The sequence below is a fragment of the Camelina sativa genome, chromosome 5, assembly GCF_030686135.1.
Source record: "Camelina sativa cultivar CO46 ecotype springtype chromosome 5, ASM3068613v1".
Lineage (NCBI taxonomy): Eukaryota > Viridiplantae > Streptophyta > Magnoliopsida > Brassicales > Brassicaceae > Camelina > Camelina sativa.
This window is the reverse complement of record NC_141884.1, coordinates 38794026-38803585: the sequence shown is the minus strand read 5'-3', so window position 1 is coordinate 38803585 and position 9560 is coordinate 38794026. Positions and strand designations below refer to the sequence as shown.

The 9560-nt window shown below is 38.9% G+C and overlaps 1 pseudogene; it reads left to right on the top strand.

The window, feature by feature from the left end:
* Window positions 1–3215: 3215 nt before the first annotated feature.
* LOC147944928 (uncharacterized) lies at window positions 3216–5474 on the top strand (annotated as a pseudogene).
* The last annotated feature ends 4086 nt before the right edge of the window (window positions 5475–9560 follow it).

The window sequence follows — 9560 nt, the reverse complement described above, 5'->3', positions numbered from 1 at the left end:
GCTCCTAAGCACCCTCAAGACACGACTCGATCAGCAGCTCCCAGACAACACTTTTCAAGCTACCACTCGATCGATGTTCTCAAGTTGCCACTCGATCGACGTTTTTAAGCTGCCACTCGATCGACGTTCTCAAGCTGTCACTCGATCAACATCTCAAGCTGCCACTAGATCGACTATTTTAAGCTGCCACTCGATCGACGTTCTCAAGCTGCCACTCGATCATCAATCTCAAGCTGCCACTCGATCGACGTATTCAAGCTACCAATCGATCGACATTCTCAAGCTGCCACTCGATCAACGATCTCAAGCTGCCGTTCGATCAAACGTCCTAGACTCTGACTCGATCAAAACTCTCATGACGCGACTCGATGATGCTCTTAAACCGATGTCCTGTTTTTGTTCTGAAGACGCGTCCGTGAAGGGTTCTTGAACCGCCTTTCTATTTTGTCGTTTTATGTTTTAGGGTTTTCTTTGTTTGCTATAAATAGACTCTTATGTCTTTACCCAAAGGAGATAGCTTTTATCCTAGGGTTTTTCTGTAGCCAGAAAAAACGTTTATGAGTTTGTAATCAAGATGTCTCTTAATTCTTATAGTTTTTGCATTTGATTTCTTCTGCAAAGTTGTTTATCTCATTCTACCTATCTAGTCATGCTTGATATAGTGTTTTCTGGGTTTTATGGGTTTTTGATGATGATTGTTCTTGAGTAGTGATCTATGGTTCTTAAGGATGGGATAGATTAGGTGGAGAATCTTAGTCTAATAGGATGCCTAAGCTTAGATTGTTTGATTTCCCTTTTGGATATGTGTTCTTACTGTTAATTTCTTACTGATCATTTGGGATTAGATCTTATGCATCTCAGCACCCAAAAGGTGTTCCATGAGATGCTTGAACAAACTAATACCAGAGATTTACATTCCTAGCCTAAGAGATTGGATGTCTAGGGTGTTTATTGACGTGAATGAACTTGTTTGTCATGCCTGCTTAATCATGTTTCTCTAGCGAGAGTTAGGTTTGGAAGTGATCGAGTCTGAGTAGCTTCTGTCAAGAGATTGGATTAGCTAAGTTGTGATGTTCGTTATCTAGGGATAGCTTGATTGTGTTCTGTTAGGCATTCTAGTTAGATTAAGTGACTCCACTGAAATCAATAACCCCATCCTTAAGGCCTCTACTTATCTAATTGTTTCTACATTGTTGAGCTTGTTCTTTGTTTTTTTTTTTTTTTTTTTTGCACTAGCTTACTCTTTTGTCTCTGCACGTTTAACTTGTTTTCGCTATCTTTTGTTTTTGCATTTTAGCTCTTGTTCTACAAACTCATTTTGTTCCTGCATCTCGTTAACTCTAGGTTGTTAGACGAACAAAACAAAAAACTCATTTTGAATCTGGCTTAACTTATGACTGCTTGATTGCATCTCGATTGTTAGTAAAGTTTCTCATTTGGATTGACACCTTCTGTACTACAACTGCATCACTATTGAGACCTCCTAGGAGAGACACATAAAATCCTAGTATCAACAATCGGGCATGTGTTTTATCTTGGAGGGAGTTTAATCTCTTGGTGTTCATAGAAGCAAGAGACTTTAGCCTTATCATAGTGTGAAGCCGAGTTCATTGGCAGCTAGTGAAGCAGCAAGGCAGGCGATTTGGCTTCAGGATTTGTTCAATGAGACCACTAAGACGTCATGTGGAGGTTTTACCATCAGAATAGACAACCAGTCGGCGATTGCACTTAGTATAAATCCAGTGTTTCATGGACGTAGTAAGCATATATGATATATCATGGTTTTTACGGTTTTTAACCATGATATAAGTGTGCTTTTTGAGTCTTTTGATTTGTTTCTAGGTTATTTTTGAGTCTTTACAGGTTATCTAGGAATTTGGCACGGATGGAGCAAAATGGAACAATTTGGATCATTTTGGATCATTTTACCGAAGGAAATCAAGTTGGAGTCAGATCAGAGTACGAGCATCGATCGACACCACACAAAGGAGCATCGATCGACACTCATGTTTACCCGACAAGAGAACAACAAATTTGGAAGTTTTACAAATTTGCCCAAAGTCTTCTATAATTGCAACATAAGCCCCTGGACGTATTTGAGGATGTATATATATTGTTTTTGGGTTTTAGAAACCCTCAAGTCATCTTCTAGCAGTTTTTGAGAGAAAAGATATTGAGAGCTTTTGGGAGAGATAGATCTGAATTCTTTGTAGAGAGAAGATTTCTTGAACTCCCTCTTTTACTTTTAATATCTATTGCATGTTATTCAGAATTATGATTTGTGCTTTATTAAACATGTCTGAGTAATTTGCTTGTTAGGTTTAGGGTTTTTCATAGGGTCTTTATGATTTATTAGATCTAAGATTTTTAGGGTTCTTAATCTTTTATGATCTTCATCCTTGGTTGTTCTTCATAATAATTCTTGATTGATCACCTAGAATTGTTATCTTAGGGAAATAAATTGATATGAGAATATAATTGTTTTCCAGATTAAACCATTGATGAGCAGAATTGTTTATTACAAAGAGATTTGGATTTTCTGGTTTTAAATTTAGATATTATTTGCACTGTTCTCTTGTTTGAGAGAGTAGCTCTAGGGATTAATTTGAGCTTATCAATATACACACATGGTTTCATTTCATACGGGAGTGTGTAGAGAATGGGCTTATAGAAGTTGAGCATGTCCTCCGAGACGAGCAGAAGGCGGGCATACTGACAAAGGCGCTTGGCAGGTATTAGAGTATGACCGGTTATGAGCTTTGGTTTGATAGGGTTATCTTCGGTTATTAAGATTAGCTGATTAGTCTAACTATAAAGACTGACTAGTTAGTTAATTGAGGTTATGCTTTTGTAACAAACTTTTATTGATTGATTAATAAGCAGAATCTCGTTTCTCTCTTCTTCTTCAATCTTCGTCTCTCCTCCGTCGTGTCATGTATTTCTCCGATTAACCAGAGTTTATTATGGTATCAGAGCAAGTTAATTGAGTTTTGATTGCTTCAGCATCTTACGCGACGGAGATGAGCTTCCCCATTTACACTAGTTTTCAATTTGTTCAGCAATTTCTCGCCGTTGTGTGCGATTTTCTCATCGGAGTGTTCTTTGTTTTTCTGATTCTTTTGATTCTCTTTTGATTGACCTTAGTGAGTACGGGTTTTGCTTTTGATTTCTCTTTTCGTCTCACTTTCTTTGGATTTCTTGTTCTTGCTTTGAGAATGAGTTCTTCTGGTAATACGAATGCTCTGGTGACTAGACCTCCCACTCCGAATCCAGTGAATGTTCAACCGCAGTATCAGACAGATCAATATGAGAATCCGTATCATCTACATAGTGCAGATCACGCAGGACTTGTTCTTGTTTCTGATCGCCTTGTTACTGCTTCAGATTTCCCTTCCTGGGGTCGATCGGTGTGGATGGCTCTTAATGTCAGAAACAAGCTTGAATTTATCAATGGTACGATCTCGAAACCTCAAGAAGATCATAGAGATTTTGGAGTATGGTCTAGGTGCAATGATATTGTGTTCACATGGTTGATGAATTCTGTTGACAAGAAGATAGGACAGAGTTTACTTTTTATTCCTACGGCAGAAGGGATCTGGAAAAATATACTATCTAGGTTTAAGCAAGATGATGCACCTAAGATTTTCTCTACAGAACAGAAACTTAGTACGATCGTTCAAGGATAAATGGATGTGTCTACATACTATACGGCTCTACTTACTTTGTGGGAAGAACATAAGAACTATGTAGAGCTTCCTGTTTGCACATGTGGTCGTTGCGAATGTGATGCAGCTGCAAAATGGGAAAGGTTGCAACAACGAAGTCGTGTGACCAAGTTCTTGATGGGTTTGAATGAAAGTTATGATCAAGCTAGACGTCATATACTAATGCTCAAGCCGATACCAACTATCGAAGAGGCTTTTAACATGGTCACACAGGATGAACGACAGGTTGTAGTTAAACCGACGACTAGTATTGATAGTGTTGCTTTTCAAAGTGTTGCTTCTATGAATGAGGCTGAGAGTGCCTACGTTGCTGTTTACAATACAGGGAGGACTATACAGAAACCTATTTGTTCTCATTGTGGTAAAGTTGGACACACTATTCAAAAGTGTTACAAACTCCATGGATTCCCACCAGGATATAAGACTAATGCTGCGGAATACAATTACAGACCTCCAAATCAGTTTCAGCCTAGGATGCCAACGATGCAGTCTCAACCACGGTTGTCTCAACAAACTTCTAATCAAATGGTGCCATATGCGAATTCTATGCAAAAAGCAAATGCAGTGGCTCAAGTGTATTATGAGACTGGAATGTTTCCAACTGAAGATGTGTCGTATGGTTCTGTTTCTAATCAATATCCGCAGTTCATGGTTCCTAATGGTGTTCCTTCGAGTTTACAAGGGTTTACTCCACAGCAAATTGATCAGATGGTTTCTCAATACAAGGTTCAAGTTCAGGTTCAAGAGCCTATAGCTTCGTCTTCTGGTTCTAGTATTCCTAGTGCTATGGCTACGATTTCTGAACATGGTTTGATGGCAGAAACTTCTACCTCTGGTATCACCTTTCCCTTCCCTTCGACTTCTCTTAAATATCAAAACCACATTTTAACTTTTCAAAATCATATTCTTTCTTCTTTACAACAACTTTTACCGCATGATGCTTCGATTATAGATAGTGGATCTTCTAGTCATGTTTGCTCTAATCTAGATTTGTTTACAGACTTACGACCTGTTACAGATATTACTGTGACATTGCCGAATGGTACCAGGGTTTCCATCACACATATAGGGACAATTTACATTTCTCAAAAGTTGATTTTATACAATGTTTTGCATGTTCCTGATTTCAAGTTTAATTTGATTAGTGTCAGTAGGTTGGTTAAAACATTGTCTTGTTCTGCACATTTCTTTGATAATTGTTGTTTGATTCAGGAACTTTCTCAGGGCTTGATGATTGGGAGGGGTAGAGTCTTTCAAGACCTTTACATTCTGGCTACTGAGAATACTTCCCTCTCGCCATCTTTTCCTGCAGCATGTTCTTTCTCTGCTTCTGTGGTTACTGATGATTCTCTCTGGCATCAACGTCTTGGACATCCATCGCATCTAGTTCTTCAGAAACTTGTAAGTTTGATTCCTTCTTTGAAGAATTCTTCTCTATCTTCGCATTGTAGTATTTGTCCTCTAGCTAAACAGAAAAGGTTAGCGTATGTTTCGCATGGTAATCTAGCTGATAAACCTTTTGATTTGGTCCATCTTGATATATGGGGTCCTTTTAGTATTGAGTCTGTAGAAGGTTTTCGTTATTTTCTTACTTTGGTCGACGATTGTACACGTACTACATGGGTTTACCTCTTAAGAAATAAAAAGGAAGTTAATACAGTTTTTCCAGTTTTTCTTAAACATGTTAAAACACAATATGATAGCACTGTTAAGGCCATACGATACGATCCGATAATGCACCAGAATTAGCATTCACTGATATCATTAAAGAACAGGGAATGATTCATTATTTTTCATGTGCTTATACACCACAACAAAATTCTGTTGTTGAACGCAAGCATCAACATCTCTTGAATGTGGCCAGATCTTTACTTTTTCAATCAAATATCCCCCTGCAATATTTGACTGATTGTGTGTTGACTGCAGTATTTCTCATAAATCGCATGCCTCGTCCTGTCTTAGCTAACAAATCGCCTTATGAACTGTTGCTTACAAAATTGCCAGATTATAGTTTGCTTAAAAGATTTGGTTGCTTGTGTTATGTTTCGACTAATCCTCATGAACGTAATAAGTTTTCTCCTCGAGCTAGACCATGTGTTTTTCTACGGTATCCAGTTGGTTATAAGGAATATAAAGTCATGGATTTAGAGTCTAATGCTATTTCTATATCTAGGAATGTTGTGTTTCAAGAAGATGTTTTTCCTTTTAAGACTAGTTCTTTATTGTCATCTGCAGTAGTTATGTTCCCTAATTCCATTTTACCTCTTCCTGTTCCATTGCATTTTGTTGAAAGCATGCCTCTCATTGATGAAGATTCATTAGTTCCTACTCTACCATATGCACCATCATTAGCGCATGATCATGGTACCATTCCGGCTGACACTGCATCTACATCTGTTACAGATCATACTTCTGTATCTAGCGTTAAGCCAAAGAGACAATCTAGAGCTCCTAGTTATCTGACTGAGTATCATTGCTCTCTTGTTCCTTCCATTTCTTCTTTACCACAATCACCACCATCATCAACACTGCCATCACCATTACCACCACCACCACCACCACCACCTTCTCTTCTCATTAAATCTCTTCCTCCATCACTTAAAAAGACTACGCCATATCCCCTTTCTTCTGTATGGACTCTTGACCGCTATACACCTCTGTTCCAATCCCATATCTTTTCTTATTGTGCTGAAACAGAACCGAAAACATTCCATCAGGCCATGAATTCGGAGAAGTGGACTAATGCAGCAAATGATGAGCTCTTTGCTCTTGAACTTAATAAGACCTTTGTTGTTGAGTCTCTACCTGCAGGGAAACATGCGATTCGATGCAAATAGGTTTTTACTATTAAGTATAACTCCGACGGTTCTGTTGAACGGTACAAGGCATGCCTGGTTTCGCAAGGCTTAACACAGCAAGAAGTGATTGACTATCTTGAGACATTTTCCCCTGTTGCGAAACTCACTAGTGTAAAGTTGCTTCTTGGCCTAGCTTCTGCGAAGGGTTGGAACCTGACTCAAATGGACGTCTCCAATGCTTTCCTCCATGGTGATTTGGAAGAGGATATATACATGAGTCTTCCTCAAGGATATATGGCTTACCTCCAAATCCGGTATGTCGTTTACTCAAGTCCCTGTATGGTTTGAAACAAGCCTCGAGACAGTGGTATAAACGTCTGTCTACGGTTTTCTTGGGAGCAAACTACGTTCAATCACCTGTTGATAATACTCTTTTCGTTAAAGTCTTTATGTGTCCATCAGGAATTTGTTCCATTGTTGTTGTGCTCGTATATGTCGATGACATAATTATCGCAAGTAACGATGATGCTGCTGTCCATGATCTGAAGACACTTTTGCACTCTGAATTTAAGATCAAGGATCTTGGACCAGCTCGCTTTTTCCTTGGATTGGAGATCTCGCGATCATCAGAGGGTATCTCAGTCTGTCAACGCAAATATGCTCAGAATTTGCTTGAAGATGCAGGTTTATTAGGCTGTAAGCCGAGTTCTATTCCAATGGATCCGAACCTGCGACTTACCAAGGATATGGGTACGTTGTTATCCTCTCCTACTTCTTATAGAGAGCTCATTGGTCGCCTTCTATATCTCACTATCACAAGGCCCGATATCACTTTTGCTGTTCACCAACTGAGCCAGTTCATATCTGCTCCTACTGATATACATCTACAAGCTGCACACAAGGTTCTACGTTATCTCAAGCAGAATCCAGGACAAGGTTTGATGTATCCTGCCACTTCGGATCTTTGCTTGAATGGATTTTGTGATGCAGATTAGGCTAATTGTAAGGAGACAAGGCGTTATGTTACGGGTTATTGTATTTACCTAGGCTCTTCACTCATTTGCTGGAAATCCGAGAAACAGTGCGTTGCAAGTAGAAGTAGCACTGAATCAGAATATCGCAGTATGGCACAAGAGACCTGTGAGATCATCTGGTTACAACAACTACTCAAGGACTTCCACATTACAGAGTCTGCTCCAGCCAAGCTGTTCTGTGACAATAAATCCGCCTTACATATCGCCATGAATCCAGTCTTCCATGAACGAACTAAACATATCGAGATAGATTGTCACACGGTGCATGATCAACTTAAGAAGGGTACGCTTAAAGCTCTTCATGTACCGACTGAAGAACAACATGCCGATATCTTGACTAAACCTCTTCATCTAGGACCGTTTCATCATCTGCTGCAGAAGATGTCCTTGTGAAATCTTTACCTCCCGAAACCAGACACTTCGGAGATAAAGATTTGAGGGGGGCGTATAAGAGTATGACCGGTTATGAGCTTTGGTTTAATAGGGTTATCTTTGGTTATTAAGATTAGCTGATTAGTCTAACTATAAAGACTGATTAGTTAGTTAATTGAGGTTAAGCTTTTGTAACAAACTTTTATCGTTTGATTAATAAGAAGAATCTCGTTTCTCTCTTCTTCTTCAATCTTCGTCTCTCCTCCGTCGTGTCCTGTATTTCTCCGATTAACCGGAGTTTATTAGCAGGATCAAATTCAAGGAAATGAGGGAGCTTATTGGGGTGAGAGACTTATAGGAGAAAGACTTCAAGTTTAGGAGGGAGAATGTTGGCTCAAGCTTGAAGATAACTTAAGGAGATCCTATCATTCTTGAGATAAGGATCAAAGTATGTTTAGGAGTTATCTAAACATAGGTGTTTCCTAATAGGATTAGGATTGGTGTTTTAGTATAAATAAAGATGTCATCGTCTGACATAATGTGTGGTTTTGAGAAAGATATTGGAAGCTTAATTTTTGAGTTATTTTCTTAAGCAATAAAGAGAGTCATTCTTTACAATTCTTAAACTCTTAAACAAACATGCAGATTCTATAGGATACTCTGGAGCGACGAGAAGTTTGAGCCATTAGACTCCAGGATTGGGATGCAGGAACGGCTGATAAGAGAGATGAGCAACAAACTCGATTTCTTGGTTAAACATTTACCAGGCAAAGAGACGATGCAAGAGTTGGGTACGACAAGTCAATCGGGAGTGGTTAGATCGCAAGATCATCGAAACATGAGTATCCTGAAACTCACCGTCCTCCAAAAGACCTCAGAAAACATGAGTTCTGAAGCCAAGCCCTTCTCTTGAACCTCTGAAACATCCTCCAACAAAGCCTCATTCGGATCATTGGCCAACATCACCTCCTTGGTAATGTCACTAGGTTCATCAGCCGGATGGGTCGCTTTAGCCTGATAAAGAGGTTGTGGCCGCAGAGGAACAGCAAACTACTACCGTTTTCGAAGAGAACCCATCTATCTTCTTCTTCTTCTTGCTCCTCCTCATCTTTGTCTTCGACGAGTACGAAGAAGACAAAGAGAAAGTGATGAAGCATCTTCTTGAAGCTTCAGACTCGGGATCCCTAACACTGAAACTAGCGGGAGTAATTATGAGACGATCAAGAGTGATGAGACTGATCAGGAATACGTTGATGGGTTTAGTTTCTTATAGGGGTTTGGTGTTGGGCTTTGGGAGCTTGAGGATGAAGCAGCTAATTATTATTACACGTTGCTGCAGTCAAAACTGTTCATGTAGACAAAGCTAAAATAGAGAAAACAAGAACATAGAGGATGTGTAAAAAAAAAAGTGACTATTTTCTGTAATAGAAAATTCTTTTATCATTATTGGGTTTTTGTTATTTTTTACATGTGAATGTGGCAAGTGTCCTTTTTTTATTTGTTTAGATACTATATAATTTATATTGGTTTGACTAATTTCTAGTGGGACTGATGATAATGATACTATTTAGTTGTTTTTATCTATAAATTGTTTGCTAGGTTATTAAAGACTCAATGCTATTCTTTCTGTA